Consider the following 5,523-nt stretch of genomic DNA (forward strand, 5'->3'; position numbering starts at 1 on the left):
TAAAATCTTGTAACATTTTGATACTGAATTGTAACCTACACTCTTGGCAGTTGGACTTTTACCCTTTAATGGGCTTGATGGAAAGATCATACTCTTTTGTTTTTAGAAAGATATCTTGTTGAGTGCCTAATTATTAGCATAAAAAGAGTTAATTGAACTATGGTACATAACTAGGAAGATTAGCATTTTTACTAGTGTTTTTGAATCAATTTTTTGACAGACATTTCTCATTAAAACAGTATAAAAGTTTCTAATGACTGTTCTAATGTAAAAAAAAAATTTAATGATACAATCTTAGCATTTTTACTAGTGTTTTTAAATCAACTTTTTAACAGACATTTCTCATTAAAACAGTATGAAAGGTTCTAACTAATGAAGCGACTTTACTTAATTTAGTTCTTTATCTTTATAACGTTCCTAATAATATTATTTCTACAAAGTGAGCTCCACAGTTTGAGAAACACTGGCCTCAAAAAATCAACACAGAAAAAAAAGAACAGCTTACATTATTCTAAAGTGAAAACAACATAGCCATTATTGACATTTAATAGAATTATTGTATTGAACGCTGTTATAGCAGTTTTACTCGTACACTACTGACAGAATTTTGATCTGGAATTATTTGGAATCATCGTTTCGTAATAATGCAAGGTAAAAGCCTATAATGGTTTCAATACACATTGACAGATTGTGACTAACACATCTCATTGTAACTAGATAAGAGATTACACAAGAAATAAATAAATAAATATGCCTCTGCTCCATCCGCAAGTCCAACATACAGAATATTCTTAGGAATTTGTCCAACTGGCTTGTGGCTGACATGTCCTAGCCAACGTAGTCTTCTCTGTTTAAAAAAAGGCCTGTATTTCTCAATTACTGTGCATACTGCCGATTTCAAAAACTTCCTTATTGTAAAAAACATGACGCATAATGTGCAGGAGAAAATACTAAGCAAATAATATAATATCAAAATATATATATTTAATTCTTACTTTATGTTGTAATGGAGGTGAGGTGGCTGAGAGATAAGCACTTGGCTTCCGAACTGGGGTTACGGTTCGAGTCCTGGTGAAGACTGGGATTTTAATTTTGGGATCTTTGGGCACCTCTGAGTTCTACCAGCTCTAATAGGTAGCTGACATTAGTTGGGGAAAAGTAACGCTCTGATCCTGTCACTTATCTGGACCAGTTGGAAAGGAGAGGGGAGAAAGAACGGGTTATTTGGGTGATGGCTTTAAAAAAAATGGCTCAAGCCTTCTCAGGCTTCTCAAAGCCAACACGGTAACCACTTTGCTAGTGGAGAACTTATAAACATAGTTATCTATTGTGTCCATAGTCTGATCCTAGTTTTCATAATTGTGTTCACTCAGACTCAAGGGGACTAATTCAACTTATACCCCCACTTTAGTCTAATATAATTTCTTTCCCCTGTTTGAGATACCAAACAAAATAATTAATTACCTTTAGTTAATTAACTAATTGTTTTTTTTTTAAATTGATTCTTGTATTTTTAGATAAATGAAATAATTGCACAAAATTTCAGCTTGACCCAAGACTGGGTATGGGAGAAATCACATGTACAAACGTTTGACCTAATAGACAGACAGGCAGGCAGAGTAAAAAATGTAAAATATAACTTCTAGATTTGAGATTAGTGTTTGTGCAAGGCAAAGCTAACACTTTGCAATTATAAAGCATTACGAGTGACAGAGAGATTGATCAAAGACCACCTTTCAAATGTTACTTGTTAATTTTTACTTGTTCACTTTAGAATTACTTTAACTCTTTTTCTCCTTCATTATTTCCACGTTCCGACGGAATTATTCATTTTAATCATATATATTCCACTACCCTGTCATGATTAAACTTTAATAACTTGTTTGTTTGTTATCAGAAAATGTTATATTTGGTAATATTTGGTATATAATTAAAGACAAATGCACACCCTTTTAAAATATTTTAAATTGATGTTTATAAAACGAAAAAAAAGTTGTTGTTTTTTTGGATAGCGAAACTCCAAAGTTAAAACGTATTGACTGTGGACTAGTTTCCCTAAAAACTAGACCTTGACTAGATCTAGGCAATATTTTATGATCCAAATTAAATGAAAATTCTTTTTTTATGCCAGTTATTTATATTCTCTCAAAACTAATTATATAAATTTATAAAACATTTACATTAATAGTCTATCCCATGTCACAACCCTATGAAAATTAAAATAGAAAAATAGAGCCTTTTTTAGCCCCTTTTGTTAAAAACATCGTGTTTTTTTTTTTTTTTTTTTGTAAAAACACGATCAAAATTAAAAAAAAAAAACTTTTTTTTTTCCAAAGGGAAACAACTCAAGATTTATTTGTAAGCAATTAGAAGCATTTTGTAAAGAAAGAAAAAAAACTGACTTCTTAGCATAGCCAGGGGTGGGTAAATTACGACCCACGGGCCACATGCGGCCCGCCGAAGTGTTTTATGCGGCCCGCGGACACCTAAAGAAATCAGGTGTGCCCACACATTACACATATAAAATTGCAAATATATTAAAAATAATAAAATAAATAATTGTAAATATCTATAGAAATTATTGAAACTTTTGATTTTTATAACTTATACTGAAGAGGCTAAAGTAACACTGTAAGTAAGCGTCATTCTAAAAAGTTTAAAGTAAACGAAGATTATTTTAAATGGCAATATTTAGATAAATTCAGTCAAAGACACAAACTCAGGCCAGTATTCATTTAGAAGAACTAAGTTGAAAAAATTGCGTCAGCTCTGGCGGAGAAATAGCGAAACTTGTCCTCATTCCTCATATTATTATTTTTGGAGTACACTAGGTTTTTAATAAGCTGCATAATTTTATTTTTTTGCTGTTAATTTATATTTTTCTATTTTATTTGGGGCCACAAAATTCACTTCGCCTAGGGCCTCCAATTTTCCAAGGCCGGTCCTGTCTGGCAGTTCCGAAAAGTACTTGAAGATTCGGAAACAAAAAAACCCTCCGATGTTTGGTAACACAGTAGTATCAGATGGCATAGCATTAGAAGAATAGGATCTTAAGGAAGAAACTGTTAGGTTTCTTGAAGGACATTGACTGCGACTTTGTTACTAATATTTCTAATGAAGAGTTGAAGACATACTTCATGTTTATGAATGGAAGCATTACAATTTGTTGTTTGCACATGAAAAGTATGTGCATCTTAAATCTTTTCAAACAAAGCTATTCCATTTTTTTAGGCCAGCAAGTGAAATTAGGCTTTATCATTTTTCTTAGCTGAAAGGTGAAACTATTTCTGCTTGTACAAGACATATTTGGACTCCTTGATTGTGGAACTTATAGCAAATTTTAAGACGTCAGGAACATGGAACCAGCTTTCAATATCCTCAGCTCACCATTTAATGCAGAAGCTGATTCCGCTCCAGGTAACATACCTCCTAGAAAATTATGACCTAAAAGCGAAGTTCCAGCCATTTCTTTCGCGGGAATTCATGGGTGCCAGAAGCTGTATATTCGCACTTAAAAACACTTGCTGCTAAACTTTCACATTATTTGGAACCACATTCATGTGTGAACATACTTTTTTTATCAAGTGTTAGAACAGGTCGGTGCTTATGAACTGTAATTTGTCAGCAGTCACAATGATAACAACTAGTAGTGGTTCCGGAACATTATGCACGAAAATAAATTATTGAACTCACCTTCATCGTACATGAGATACTTTGGAGATCTGTTTTGAATACATGTAGCCTTGGTAGCCAATTTTATGCTTTCCTCTGGTAGTTGGTAAGATTTCCATCTTTGCAGAAAAAAAAATTATTTTTGTTTAATTAACATATCAATATATAAAAATATAATAAGACACATTAAATATACTTATTTCTTTTCAATCAGCATTTAGCTATGAAAATGTATCAGAAAAAAAAGCAGAAAACATAAAAAAAACCTTTAAGAAAAAATACTCCCTTTAAAAATTATCATACTTTTTAAAGTGCGACTATTTTGCCATCAACAAATTAATGTTAGATATTATTTAAAAAAAAAATATTTTTTTACCCCCCCCCAACCCCCCCAAAGAAAAAAATATTTTTAAGCGAATGTATAAATCTAATAAACTTTATAATATTCTATTAATAGCCCTTTAGATCGTGACTTAGAAAACGGTCAGCAAAATGTTCTTGAACATGATTTTATTAAAGTCTTGGATAAGTAATACCCACATACAGAAATACATGTACATGGTGAACTTCAGATTCCTCGTTCAATGTTCATTTATATTGTATTAAGACTTTTACTTTTGTGCTATTTAGGTTCAAAAATGATGTTATAAATTATGACCATCTTAGGGAGGCACCAGTAGACTAAGGTATCGCCTTGAACATTGAAAAATTAAAACCGGAAAAATGAATCCTACCCTTTATGCCATTGTCGTCCTTCATCTTTATCCTCTAACGGCTGGTCTTCAGAACTGTTCCTTACAGAATAGTATTTTAAAGCGTTTGTGGAATAACATTTTTATAAATCTATATACTAAGCTGTATACAATAAATAATGTCATAATTATGTTATAGGCTGTTACATAATGGCTTTTATGCTCGGAATTTAACAATTTACTGTTTTTGGTCTACATATATTAAGTAGACCTATGCCATTACGACTGTTAAATTAGGTTTATTAAATTTATGCTTTATAATCTACATTAAGTAAATATCATTTTACTAAAATGTTTATTCAACTTATGCTACAAAAAATTCAAAATAATAGCAGTGTATAATGCTCACTAATAAAATTAATAAAAAAATTACTTACATTAAACTTTCTGGCTAACAACTGTCAGCGCCACTTGGTTGCAGAAAGATATCTAACAAATAAACAAACAGGGGAAAACACTATAGTAGTCTTTATCAAAAGCTTTCGAACATGGAGACTTAGTAGTCACAGAAGCAGCTTTTATACAGTGGCCTGCTGAAACAGGCCATTAACACTGGACCACAAATCGACTTTGATGTAGCTGGATAAAAACGTTTATATGTCGCGGAAAAAACTTGATACTTTTCGAACCTAGGAGTTTTATAGGATCAACAGGTGGACCAAATTTCTTTTAAGATACCCGCCCATGTATAGGAGCCTGATTCATTGTTTCAACAACATTATCAACATAATCATCATATTATGAACTTTAAAGATACATATTCTGTTTATAACAGGTGAAAAGAGACCAATATTCCAAAAAATTAATATAGAAATTTTCAACTCATCTGTCTTTTCCATAAACTCTTTTTTTTTCAAAACATTATATTTTATCATAATTTCTAGCCGTTTGGCAATGTCCAAAGATATATGATTTATATAAATTTTATATTCCATAAATTTACATATATATTGAATAAATGCGTAGGTATAGGTAAAAATTAATTACCACTAAAAATACTTGAAAGGAGGTAATACACCTATACACTCACATATTAGATCTTCCTATTAAGGGGTTACCCATTAATAATATAAAAATGGGTGTTGATCATGGGCGTAGC

At 31.4% G+C, this 5,523-nt stretch overlaps 1 long non-coding RNA gene across 1 annotated transcript; it reads right to left on the bottom strand.

The window, feature by feature from the left end:
* Positions 1-326: 326 nt before the first annotated feature.
* Positions 327-4,470, bottom strand: LOC106054812 (uncharacterized). Its single transcript, XR_008773615.1, has 3 exons — positions 4,407-4,470; positions 3,694-3,791; positions 327-847 (listed from the first exon to the last, which is right to left on the bottom strand). It is a non-coding gene; the product is annotated as an uncharacterized LOC106054812 (long non-coding RNA).
* Positions 4,471-5,523: the final 1,053 nt, after the last annotated feature.

The sequence above is a fragment of the Biomphalaria glabrata genome, chromosome 11 (assembly GCF_947242115.1).
Source record: "Biomphalaria glabrata chromosome 11, xgBioGlab47.1, whole genome shotgun sequence".
Lineage (NCBI taxonomy): Eukaryota > Metazoa > Mollusca > Gastropoda > Planorbidae > Biomphalaria > Biomphalaria glabrata.